Below are 14,435 nucleotides of genomic sequence, written 5' to 3' on the forward strand. Positions count from 1 at the left end.
AAAATAAGAAAAAAAATCTCAGGCAATTATCGAATTTGCATTTTTAGAATAGAGGCATTATATATGCTTATTCTACTGGTATTTTAATGAAAGTTACTCATAAAACTAGCATTATGATTTTTTCTGTTTCCTACCTTATATGACACTGATATCTTCAAGAGACCCTATAAGCCATTCATAAATTTGGAACATGGCTTATGTGAAATTAACATAAAATAAAACTATTTGATAAAATAACAGGTACTAGCCTCTTACATAAAAATAGTATAGGCATTAGGTTAGACAATTTAGAATCATTAGAAATCAGGAAATCTATAAACAGTAACTTATCAGACCATTTATTAAATACACAAGTTAATTTATCTAATCAAAAAAACACATTCTATAGTCCTATATTTAACTTGTTTCCCAGAATCCTTTCCACTCTTAAATAATAAGTTTATGCTTTTTCTTATGTCTTTAAAATGTATTATTATATGTATAATTCATGTAAAATTGTTAATTGTTATTATATATCTTCAATTCACTATGCCTATGTAATATTTGACTCCTCCCACTTTTATAATGTATTATATTCTGTCTCCCTCTGTTTTCCTATAAATATGCATCACCTCTGTCTTAGTTTTTAGTTATATTTCACATCCTGATGAAGCTCGACCGTAGCGAAACCGGTAGATGTAATAATAATAAAGTCGTGGTTAATAAACAAAGTGTTTTATTTGATTTAATATATAATTTCTAACCACAAAGTGATTGCTTCCTACGAAAAAATAAAATAAAACTAATATATTATTGGCAACTTTTATGTTTTTAACATAAAAAAAGAGGTTTGGAGGCGCCGGGTATCGATCCCGGTACCTCTCACATGCTAAGCGAGCGCTCTACCATCTGAGCTACGCCCCCAGTTACATAGATTTAATACAAAACCAACTAACTGCCACAAAATCCATCCTTGGAACAGATTACGTGACGTAAATGCCAATAACTAGTGGTAATTACAACGTGAACGACTTTCCAATATGTTGGTACCCCACTACTGTATTCTAAATGAAACGTTCAACGTTAGGCAGAAATCACTCTTCACTTTACAATAATTATACTTTGCAAATTTGTATATGTTACTTCCATGAAATTGATTTTCTCTCAAGTAAGAATTATGTTTATGCCAACATTACAACATCATCAACATTTTATCCTGTAAAGATTTATTGGTGGCTTTAATCTCTTATGGTGGCTCTTCAAAAGTTGTCTCATGATGTAGGATTGATAATTAACGCCAAAAAAACAATCTTATTTACATCAGATCTCTTAATGACGTCATCTCAATTTGGGCGGCTGGTTTGAGTACCGCCGCCCCAGTGACCGTTTATTGGATAACCAACACTCCTGCTATAGGTCACCCCAAGGAATTAGTAGGTTTCCTGATTAAGTTTCATTAAAATACAAATACAGATGATGATGATGCTAATAGTATGGATGATCTCCAGTCTCTCGTGTCTAGGATGAACGCATGAAGAATGAGTTAATAATGAATGTAAGTAAGTCTAAAGTAATGGTGTTTGAAAGAGAGAGTACGAAAACAGTGTGCTATATAGTTGTGAATGAAGAATACTTGGAGTAGGTGGATGAGTTTGTGTATTTAGGAAGTATGTATGTTTAGGTGAGATGGGAAGGCTGACAGAGATATTGAAAGAAGGGTAAATCCAGGTAACCCCATTAATGAAGGACAGAACGCAGTTCAACACAACAAAAAATTGTCCGAAGAAATCGAGTTGGGCCATATCAAGAGTCAGAATAATAAAAAGGTATGTATGAGACGATGTATGAATGTGAACGAGGCAAGGAGTGTGTGCCAAGACCGAGTTGTTTGGCGGTCCATCCTCTCTGCCTACCCCTGCGGGGAAACGGCGTGATGGCTAGTTAGTTATTTAGTTAGTTAAAATACAAATCATGACGGAAAATGACAATATCAATATTAGTATTAGTATGAACACGTGTTCCGCCGTCCTCATAAAACATTCACTTTTGACTGATACTTTTTTAGGAACTCTTTCAAGTATAGGCCTGCAGACCCATATTTAACACGAGAAAGAATAATTTGACCAGATTTTTAATAAGTTAAAAGTATTATATTTTACGTAAGTAAGTTTTCTCCGTGTGGTATCCTTAACTAACTCTTCTTTTCTAGGAAACGATCTCTGAAAAACACTGTAGAATACCCAAGGAGATTTGTAATTTGGTAGACATCACGGTATACCTAAAGAATGGCTTCCCTGTCCAGCCTGTACGGGTCGGTGCTGGATGTAAAGGGTGGGGGTAGGTATGTATTGTATAGGGGTAGACGTGCATATTATCTGAGATGTGGTCCGGCGCAATAAAACGGTTTGCCTGGCCGAGGCTCCCCGCACTGCCGCCAGGTGGCGGGATATTGCACGAGGAAATCAAAAACGTTCTTATTTTTAGATCGAAAATTATAATGAATGTTAGAAAAACTTTAGAATTAATGTCTATACTATGAAAACACCATTAGATTTTTTTAAGAAAACTTAAAAAAATCTAATGGTGTTTATAAAAAATTTAAAAAAGATAAAGAAAATAAAAAGAATGCGCGATCAACTACTAATAAGTTAAAAAATACCCACATATTTTAAGAAATGGAAAGATTCAATAAGATTACCAGGCCGATAAAAGAGTAATGAGTGAGGCTTAAAAAGGATACTCAGATAGTTTTAATTATGTAGAGCGGGCGTCCCTTGTCACAACCAGTAGACGCCTTGGTAGGTGATCACTGTAATCAATAATATTCGGATGATTTTATTTTTGTGTATCACCGTTCTAAACAAAATAATATCTAGGGCGATGTATTAGGACCGGTAGATGTTAGGTATTGTCAACGCCATGTCGCCTTGGCTATTCGTAACGCGGAGCAGACTGCTCCAAATGCGCCTACAAAGGGCCTGGCCTGAAGCGGGTGGTTGGGAAAGAATGTCATTTATGCCCCATTAAAACTCAACCCGTGAAGTTATACTGTTCATGTATCAATAAATCTGTCATACAATATTTTTAAAAAAATAACGGTAATTTAAAAAAATTAAACAAAAGCATCCTTTAATGAAACTACTAAAAAATAGTTTAGTTTTAATTCCTTCAAATAAAATAAAACAATTCAACTTCAACATATGTATGTAGGTACCCACTTTATAGTTCAAAAAAATAGTTATTGATTTGAAACTTAGGTACATCAGCATTTCTATGCAAATTGAAATTGAAACAGGCCGGGCTGGTGAATCATAAAACCATATTAAATTCTTGAAAATTCTGAGCATAGAAAAAGAAAAAAACTTTTCCTTCAGCTCCACCGTCCCACAGAGTTGAGGGTACGTGGTATATGGTACGGGGTGGTGGGTGGTATCGCACGATTTTTTAAACCGCTTATATTTCATCCTGACGGGAAATCAATTTGCGAAATTATTATTCAATATAAACAGACTTTCCGTCGCCGCTGAACCCATTTCCAACCCCATCCTTCCGATCCATCCCTTCCTCCTTCCTTCCCGGTTTCAGCCTTCTCGCATCCCGCCTTCCGTCTCACCCCTTCCGCTGGGAGGAATCAGCTCTACCTTCTGGCAGAGTTGAACTTGTCTTTTAAGACAATCGCTTGGTAAATTGTTAACATGGTTTATTAGATAAAAATAATGATTTTATTTAAGACCTTCCTCTCTCTTAATTTATTACTCAATTACAATTTCCGCGACGTATTATTCAAACTTATAACCAATATCATAAACCACCCTCTAAGCTCAATGATTCTCAAACTTTATTCATGCAAAGTTGCCTTCTTCATAGAGTTTAAAGGCTGGTTACTATTTTTGATAAATAAATTAAAGTTAGGTGTTTACGATCCTTTGCTACGAATTTGGAGGTCGGGGGTTCCATGATGGTAGATTCTTTTGGTAGCGCTCTGGTAAAAGACTAGCATTCGGAATCAAAATCGGCCAAATCTGAATAGCCAGGTACTTCCTCATTTTCTCGTTCCTCTCTCTTTCCCCTTCTCACTACCTTCAGCATCAAAACATGCTTCAATTGGGGATACCATAGTCTTACTGGCTACAAACGGTTGGGACTTTTGAGTACTTACCTACCAACTTCATTTTATAAAGGATTAGCGTGGACCCGTAAAAATATCTCGGTATATTCTTAGTTCTTGACAAATCAGTTCCAATTTTGAAAATGATACAATTAAAAGATACTATGGGCGAGCACTCTATCGCTTGCCTTACGTGTTATGTACATAGGAGGCGGCAAAAGTATTGTTTTAAATTGAATGAATTTTTATTTCATCGAAAATAAACCAATAATTTGTTTAAATTCTCTGTCCAAACTAACCTTTAAGTTTTTACTATTATACAACTTGAATTCACTGATTGGTTTTCAATTCCGACATTTATTTCGTATATTAACTACTGCAATATCATTGAATTTCAGATAAATGCGTTTATATGCATCTGTATGCATGATTGCCATCAGGTAAAATGCGTTGTCACCAGAGGCGGCTCGTGACTTTTGTGTTACCAGAGTGCTAATATTACAAAAAATGGCATTATTTATATTGTTGTAGCTGAAAACGATTTTTTATGACGATTGTCAGTAAAAAACTGTAACTGAAATTTCCTGAAAATCTTCGTACAAAAAATCAATTTTTCGAAAAAAAAAATCGTTTTCAGCTACAACATCAGAAATTCCATTTTTTATAATAATATTAGCACTCTAGTACGCCCAAAAGTTCCGAGCCACCACTGGTGGTCACCGACAACAAGTCTATCTGTCGAAGTTCAGCTCGATCGCATTTCGAGATGTGGGAATCCGCTTTCAACAATTTCGCTTCGAAAACAAAATCTAAATTCAAATTGTATTTAAGTATTTAATAAAGTCAGTAAGTTGATTTGGTAAATAATAAATATGGCGTAGTTCGCTCCTGGACCGCTAGGGGTGGGGGTAAAGGAAGAGTCTTATAATCTCTTCTCCGTTTTCTGCATTCTGTTTTTTGCTCATTTCCCTTCTCCGACAGCGCTCTCTTTCACCCCCTTGTTTTGGAAGACACGGGGGTGGAAGGGAGAGGGAGATTAACCCACCCTTAAATGTAATATATTACGGTGTAAAGATGTTCCAGGATATGTACTAGTATTATGTACATCTTACGTAGGAATTTATTCCGAACTCTTTGTGATTTTTGCTTTAAGTTGACTGAAAATTTAATCCGTAAGGAGGTACCTAACTCATAAAATACCTAGTACAAACAGAGATTTTTGGTAAACGTTGATTATGAAACGTAATTAAATTCACCTTGCGCACTTCTGTAAAGTATTTATTACTGTGATTTATTATTTTTTTTCTTCTAAAAATCGGTTACTTAGAAAATAACTTGAACGAGCCATTTACTCATAAAATGTTCCCTTCTTTTTAATAATGCTTTGTTTTAAATGACGTGAATACTATTTAATTCATTAGTCATCTGTTATTACACGGTTATGAGAATGATTTTAAGAAAAATAGTATTGCTTCGTTTTGAAGACCACAGAACATAAAAATATGGAATGAACTATTATATCTAGGTGGAGCCATTGGTTTTAAACCGCAGTAAAGCAGTTCATATATGTTGACGCATTTATATTTTGAGGAATGATATTAATTAAATCGAATGGCCAAATTGAAAGCCGAACACCCATCGCTCGATTTTTTCTTCAATTAAATTTTTTTAATGTTATATTATGTACTGGGGTAGTCATTTTCCAGTGAATTTTAGTCCGCGGATAAGTTTGAAACCATTAGTTGAGTACAACACAATATAATTAATATGATTTTAACCTCAAAATTTTAAAATTAAACTACCGTCAATATCAAATAAGTAGGTACTTTTTGCATAATATACCCATCCCACTTAACATTAACCTAGCATTAAAAATAAGTAAATCCTGTCGACGTAAAAACCTTTCTGCTTAACTTAAAAATGCGTCAGTAAAGATCGAACACAGTTCCCTTGAAATTAGATTCTTTAACAACAACCTCTGTTTTCCTATAGGCCTTCGCAAATGTCAAAATGCTACAAACGAATGGATAATTTAACCTAACTCAATCTTAACACAACCTAGATAAAATTGAAGTCACAAAAAATAAGATAAAACACGAATGTTTTATATTTTTGTTATTTATATTAATCTATAAAATCATTAACTCAAACACAACCTTCCAATCATGCAATAGGTACGCACGTAATAGAAAATACTACGTGAGCCTACCCACTTTTGCGATCAATACATACACTTAATTGACACTTCTAAAAGTCTCATCACTGATTCAGCACGTACCTACATTTACTTACCCACAAACTTACGATTCGTGATGTAAACATAAAAAATACATATACTTAATACACAATTCTACATTTCTTCAAATCTCAATACTTAGGTACACGTCATCAAATTTAAAGTTTAAATAAATCACAACTGAACACAGATCACTGTTTTCCAATCACTAAATTTCGTTGTATGTTGAACCTTTACTCTCAATAATCTGTAAGCTATGAATCTCGGCGTTACATTAAATATAACAAACTTAATCGGTCACTTTTCACTAATCAATAAAAAACTTGTCTCATTGTAACTTGATCCTTTACTTCCAACAATCTGTTTACTCTTGTTACGTGATATTTTTCAACCATTTTTCACTAATCAATAAAAACTAATCTCACTGTAATTTGAACCTTTACCCCCAATAATCTGTATGCTACTAACCTTCCAGAATCTGCTCTGGCTTATATAAGGCTGGACCTAGTCTGGAAACACTTCTGCATGAGAGCAGAGGGTCGAAAACCGAGAAAATAGAGCCGACGAGGTGCTCCGCGGAGCATGCGGTGAAGCCCCGTGAAGCTTGCTAACCTGAATTTCGTGGACCACTTGAGCGGCGGGAAAACTTCCCGGGAATCTGGCCATGGACCACTGGTCACTGGGCACTGGGCGGTGGTGCTTACTGGCGTTTTAGCTTTCGGCAGACCTTTGGGTTTAGTCTGAGTCTTATAACGAGTGAGGAAGATTAATTCATACTTATTTCGCTTAATTACCGAAGAAGCAAAATAATTTCAACAGCCAAAAAAAATTATCTTTTAACGTTGGTTAATTTTCCTTCATATCCGACCTCTGCGATAACTAACTATTGCAAGATTAATATTTAGGTAGATACCTATCTATGTGTATCGTATAAATAAAAAAATAAAAATTCATTCGAAGAAGATACTTTGTGATGTGACAATATAATTTAAAATAAAATAATAACTTTGTAAGTAGTATTTATTAGGTATAATTTTTTTTTTTAAATTTACTTCTTTATTTTTTAGCAATAATTTTACAACATACATTTTGCACATTTTTAGAAAAAAAAAATAACATATAATATGAAACAAAAGGTAACTATGTGTGGGTAATATAACAAATGAAAGTAAAGGGAACTGTGTGGGTAATATAACAAATGAAAGTAAGGGAAACTGTGTGGGTAATATAACAAATGAAAGTAAAGGGAACTGTGGGTGGGTAATATAACAAATAAAATTAAAGGGAACTGTGTGGGTAATATAACAAATGAAAGTAAAGGGAACTGTGTGGGTAATATAACAAATTAAAGTAAGGGGAACTGTGTGGGTAATATAACAAATGAAAGTAAAGGGAACTATGGGTGGGAAATATAACAAATGAAATTAAAGGGAACTGTGTGGGTAATATAACAAATGAAAGTAAGGGGAACTGTGTGGGTAATATAACAAATGAAAGTAAAGGTAACTGAGTGTGGGTAATATAACAAATGAAAGTAAAGGTAACTGAGTGTGGGTAATATAACAAATGAAAGTAATGGGAACTGTGGGTGGTTAATATAACAAATTTGTTGACATTTGTTTCCATTCAAATTTGTATGGAAGGCACTTCTAGTCTTTATCTACTCGTTTAAAGGTATGTATAAGATCTAAAAATTGATAAGACAGATCTCTAAGTCAATCAGTCCAATGTCAATTATTAAACTAATAACAAGATATTAAATCTAACAATCTCGAGTAAACACTTTAACTGACTGCGCATTGTGAGGACGCAATATCATTCATGGACATAGATTTTTCTTTTATTGTATTTTTTATTGCTTTCATTTCTTGGTAGAGCAATCCCGATGAGTTACAAAACTATTTGTAGGACGGGAGGAACTTACAATACATAATAGGTGCAATTTTACATTGGTATTTTGATATCAAAGTTATAAGCTTCACACACAAAACTGTTGTGTTCCCACAAACAGTTCTCCAACTCGTCGTGGAAGGAGATTATAAATAAATGTTCCTTTGTGATAAATCGGGGATTTATTTATTTTAATATCAACGGTATAAAATATACCATATACAGTAAATTATAAACAGTGACATCAGAAAATATACAATTAACAGAAACTCTAGATGGATATAAAAAGTTAACGATACAAGTACATGCAAAACTTATAGGTAGACTAGGTTAGATTAGTATTGATTGAAATATATGATAGTATAGATACATGATATAATATATTACAATAGCTAAAATGTATGCATTTATTTTAAGGTTTTGGTTGAAAGTAGGTAAGTGCCAATCAAACTGTTGGTTCACCGTATTGAATATTATTACTGACCCAAGTTTCCTCAGTTGCCCCAGGCAGTTCATTTTATGTACATATTTATTTGACTTTTTACGTAAGTATGAGTAGACTTACATTTTATAACTTTTATAATTTTAAAACTTCGCGTATTACAATGGTGACTCGATAGTCGTCCTAACTAGAAGCTGGCTAATTGAGATCTGAAACAGTAAGTTTGTCTGGAAGCATTCTCACTGGCCCTGGCGACTACTGGCCACTGGCTGCCATCTTACGGACTTCCACGCAAGCTCTATGCGCTGCTCTCTATGAGTGCATCTGTGAAGTTCTTACTTTCCAACAAAAATAGAAAAGGGAAAGTTAAGTAAAACAAACAGGAAAAAAAAGGAAATAAACAAGGTTACGAAGATTAGCATAAAGCCAAGTTAGGAATTTACAAAAAGGGACTTATCCAATAATAATTTCGTAAAAATAGATTATGCTCGATTACAGATACAGGGGATAGAAAGGAAAGAGAAAAACAAGACAAACACAAGACGACAAAAATTACGTATTTTTATATAAAAACCCTTATTTGTTAATTCAATAAATCATTTGAAATCAATACCAGTAATTCTTGTTAATTTTTTCAAAATTGGGTAACATAAAACTGCTGTTAAATTTTATTTATTTATTAAAAAAATATATATTTTTACTATCTTACATAAAGTTGACAAAATTATTACCACTAATACAAAACAATGTTAATCATCAGTAACTGCACAGGTTAATAGTAGTGTTTTGTGAAACACCTCACTAGTAGAAGTTGTGCTGGGTGGTTCGCATGTTTAAAGTGTTGTTTTGCTGTCATAAATAAAAACACAGCTTTATCCTTAAGATTCTCAAGGGTACTGTGGTTTCACCCATGTCGGCAGTATTGTATTAAATATGATTTAAGATTTTCACGGCCAAAAGTATTTTTGTTATTTGTTTTTGGGGTATTATGCCGTGTTGCGCTAACTCCTTCTTTAGCCAACGTTTCGGACAGCATTGCAGTGTCCATCATCAGGGCAGATGTCTTATTCTTATTAATGCAGCACTGCAATGCTGTCCGAAACGTTGGCTAAAGAAGGAGTTAGCGCAACACGGCATAATACCCCAAAAACAAATAGCAAAAAAGTATTGTATTAAACCAACTTCTATATTAAATTAACTCCTATAACATTTCCACGGAAAGGTCACAAAGGCCACACGGAAAAAAACTATCCTCTTAAAACATCCTGATAAAATCTTAGTCATTCAGAATACATCGAGAACACGTGTTATTTTCCTAATAAACATCATAAAGAAATGCGACGATATCAGTATGTCACTATCAATATCAGTATTTGTATGAAAACGTGTTTCGCAGTCCTCATAAAACATTTGCTTTCAATTGATACTTTGGTTGGAACTCTGTCAATTCTTTCGTTAAATGCCTGCAATCCAGTTTAAAATACGAAACGAATAATTTGACCAGATTCTTAATAAATTAACATAATTTTATTCCAGTAAGTTATCTCCGTGGACAACAACAGTGAAAATGTTATAATACACGCATATACTTTTTTATTTAAATATGTCTTTGCATTGTGCGAGGTGCATGTAAGAAATCATTATATCATATTGGTAGGCAAATGCTAGGTACTTGTATTTACAATATTCATCCAGCCCACGTTCCCGGGGTGCAGAACAAGTGAGGAGGTTGCCAGAAGGTGGTGGGGGTGGGCCGGGTGTTAGGGCGAGTTAGTGCCGCTTCACGCTTTGGTAAGGCCGAGACTTATATGAGATTTACCCCTTATCTTGGAATTCGCAGGCGTCCTGCGGCCGACGCGCCACCGGCACCGTGTCAACCTACCGACACTGCTGACGGTGGTGGAACCGTATAACAGACGAAACAAACTGACAATACTAAAAAGCTATTAATATCGTAATTTATAATCTCAGCTGCTCCAACGTGAGAAGTGTAGGTAGGCCTGAGTACTTATTTGAAACCGACAATTATTTTTGATTATTTCTTGAAGTCCTGGGAAGACCTAAAACTCATTGAGCACGCATTATTACGGAGGCAATTGAAATTCACAAAAATTATAATAAAGACGATGGGGCCAAACGTAATAGTTTTTAGAATCCGGTCGACACCAAAACTAAACGCAGAAAATCATACTCATTCTACTTATACTGAAATACCCACCCTAAGAGAATTGGAGCGTGGAATCGTTACTTCATAAAAAAAACACACTCTTCACATCTGGTCAGATGATGGACACTGTAACGCTGTCCGAAACGTTGGATAAAGAAGGATGAAGCACAAAATGGCGTGATACCTCGAAAATTAATCACGATTAAGAGTTTTGTTGTTAAAATCATGTCAAATCATGACATTTACTAATATTTCAGGCCTACTCATCTTCTTTACTTATTTTTTTTGTCACTGACTTACAGTGAGTTTACTGGGTAGCGAATTAAGATGTTTTAGGCTACAGTTCATACTGCCTACTACCCATGACATTGATCCACTGAAATATGGCATCCCTACTCTTAGTGGAAAAATAATAAGTAAAAGAAAAGTCGGGAAGTATGTGTCTATTCAGGTCTGAATTTGGATACAGCCATTTCAATTAAATTTTAATTTTAAGCGCGAACATTAAAACCGTATAGTCCACAGCTTAGCGACTAAGAAACGCCTAGAATATTTCAAATTAGAAACATTAAATGAACGAGGTGACAGAAATGATATCAAATTCCTCTAAAAAATTATAAATTATCATGTATCATCTTCCCACTTGGCCACAATTAGAAGCAATATCTATCACCCTCTGCTAAAAAACTCCGAAACTTTCCATATTCCTTTCCAAAGAACCAACCTAACCTTCTCCCAACCTCTTATGCAAATGTGTCGACTATAATGCATACAATATAACATGCAATTCCGGACATAAGGATGTACCAATATCCCCCAAAACTTAACTAAATTTCGAGAACCTATTCTTCTCACTTAACTTCACTTTACCCAAACTTTATTTTCTCTTGATTTTTTCTGTTACATATTGTTGTACGCCTGTTGTGCACACAATAAATAAAACAAAATAGAATTCTATTGACAACGTAACCTATCTATAAATCGAACTTAGGTTATCCTCACAGATTGGTATTTTTGCCTCTTTTTACATCTGGTTTTGATGCCTAATCTTAACCCAATCAAACGAAACTCAAAAAATATATATCTGACGACTCAGGGACCCACCACTGTCACTTATATACTTCTGATTTGAGCATTAAAGGGTGACTTTGACATGTACAAGATGAATATTCTACATCTTTAATTAGTTTTGCATATTTACCGCAGTTCTGGGAAGATGTCCCCACAGAGCGAAAGATGCTGTGAAATCTCTCTTCTCTCATAAACAGACCAGGGAGAAATCAGTGAAGATAAATTGAAAATTATAAACAAATTAATACCATTCTTGGTATTTCTTGTTATTTCTCCAGCTTGGTACCAAGCTGCACGATTATTGGATAGGTAGCTGATAGTGTTGAAGAATACGAAAAGAAGCTATTCTCTAAAGTAAATATATATAAAGTAATTCAATAAATTCCCGCTAAACCCGCTGCCCTTTTTGCTGCTAGGCCCTGCAGGCGGCTTTTTGATGAGCTTCTCCCAATTTACTAAAGTGAAAGTATAGTTTTTTCCCCATTTGTATGTACAATACAAAAAAATTACATATCACATAGGTACATTTATCTCACCAAATAAAAACCGTGTATGCAAGACTACGTAATATAATATAAGTATGTCATATAACTTCATTATTTAAAAATTCGCCAAACGAATGTAAACTGCATTCTGCTCAACTTCAGAAACTTTAACAATTCTTTTTGTTAAAAATAGAGGACGCCACCTCCGTTTACAACAATCCTTTACTATACACGCATAAAGATAGTATTACTATCAGATACCTGGACTAAAACTACTTAATACATAAGTCAAAGTGTAGCTAGTGACAAATAGGTCGAAAATTAAAAATAGATGTATCTATTATTATTTTTAAAACAACATTTTTTTATAATAATAGAGGGCGCCACCTCCGTTTACAACAATCCGTACACGCATTGATAACAATACTCTCAGATACCTGGCCTAAAAGTACATAAGTAAGAGTTTAGTGTCAACTAGGTTGAAAATTAAAAATAGATGTATGTATTATGGTTTTTAAAAAACTGTTTTTTTATTGGTTGATTTTTTCACTCTTTGAAACCCATCGGTAATCTTAGGTTAAATTTTATTAATGAAAAATTTAAAAAATTCTGGTAAACATACTTAAAGTAAAGTCACGTGACAATAATGTGTGCATTACATGAAAAGAAAGATTGAACATAACTAAGAAAACAGAAAAAAAACAAAAAATTATAGTATAGTTTATCTAAAATATCCGTGGAATTTGAAGTAGAAAACTTCTCGAACAGTGAACTCTTGAATCAAGAAATTTTCACAGATTTTTGTCTAGAATTTTTAGGTAAATTGTATCTTTACAGTTCTCTACGTCTATTCCACCATGAGCTATATCATTCGATGTTACCTCGCAATATTTCGAGTAATTTTTGCGAAATAAGTTTATAATTTATATCGTATATGTGGGTAAATACTCATCTACGTAATAACCGCAGTACATCCTTCATAGTTAGTTCAATATTCATCTTATTTTGGCACCACAGACGCAGGTAGTTTTGGTGAAAGCGAACAAACATTAGAGTCAATGTGAAATTCCATTTTTGATTGCGTTATTTTTTGTGTAACAAACATTAGTGTCAATGTCAAATTCCTTTTTGATTGAGGAGTAGGTATTATATCTTGTGCAAATATCATCAACCGGGGGCGTAGCTCAGATGGTAGAGCGCTCGCTTAGCATGTGAGAGGTACCGGGATCGATACCCGGCGCCTCCAAACCTCTTTTTTTGCTAAAATAAATCCCGTAAATTTTCATATTATTTCCTTCAATCAAACCACTATGTTCTGACTTCTACTCTCTTCCCAAAATCTGAAATAGAAATAATCATATGAGGGATCCTTTGTCCGATCGATCAACCGACAGAGGGATCAACTGTTGTGGGGGTCAACTATCCGGGGGGTCAAATTTACAGAGGATCGTTTATCGGGGGATCAAGCGTCACGGAATCGTTTTTCACATTTCAATGACTCACTGAAAAAAAAGTTATTCTCTTAATTTTTTTTTCTTCTCATTTTATGATTTAACTCGTGTACTTTTATTGTTGTAATTTTCTGTTTTTAAGCACCCTACATAATCTTTTTCCAAAACGCATTAAATCGCCGCTTAAATAATGTAGCGAGCGTACAGGGTAATTGTTGTGGGGGTCAACTATACAGGGGATCATTTGTCGGGGGATCAAGCGTCACGTAATCGATTTTCACATTTCGATGACTGTCACTGAAAAAAAAAGTAATTCTCTTAAAAAAATTTCTTGTCATTTTATGATTTAACTCGTGTACTTTTATTGTTAGAATTTACCGTTTTTTAAAGCACCCTGCGTAAACTTTTTCCAAAAAGCATTAAATCACCGCTTAAATAATGTAGCGAGCGTACAGGGCGGAAAATGTGAAAAACCACCCTTGAATGTAAATAGAAAAAAATAAGAGACAGTGGAACTTGGGTGAAATGGGAGGCTGGAGAAAGGAGGGGTGGGGAGTAATTTGAAAAGGTTAATTTAGCATGACGATCAGCATCCTTCCGTTTTGA

At 34.3% G+C, this 14,435-nt stretch overlaps 2 non-coding genes across 2 annotated transcripts; one reads left to right on the top strand and one right to left on the bottom strand.

The window, feature by feature from the left end:
• Positions 1-830: 830 nt before the first annotated feature.
• On the bottom strand, positions 831-903 carry TRNAA-AGC (transfer RNA alanine (anticodon AGC)). The gene has a single exon. It is a non-coding gene; the product is annotated as a tRNA-Ala (tRNA).
• Positions 904-13,551: 12,648 nt separating this feature from the next.
• On the top strand, positions 13,552-13,624 carry TRNAA-AGC (transfer RNA alanine (anticodon AGC)). The gene has a single exon. It is a non-coding gene; the product is annotated as a tRNA-Ala (tRNA).
• Positions 13,625-14,435: the final 811 nt, after the last annotated feature.

Source organism: Hesperophylax consimilis, chromosome 21 (genome assembly GCF_061612785.1).
Source record: "Hesperophylax consimilis isolate HC1 chromosome 21, BYU_Hcon_1.0, whole genome shotgun sequence".
Taxonomy (NCBI): Eukaryota; Metazoa; Arthropoda; class Insecta; order Trichoptera; family Limnephilidae; genus Hesperophylax; species Hesperophylax consimilis.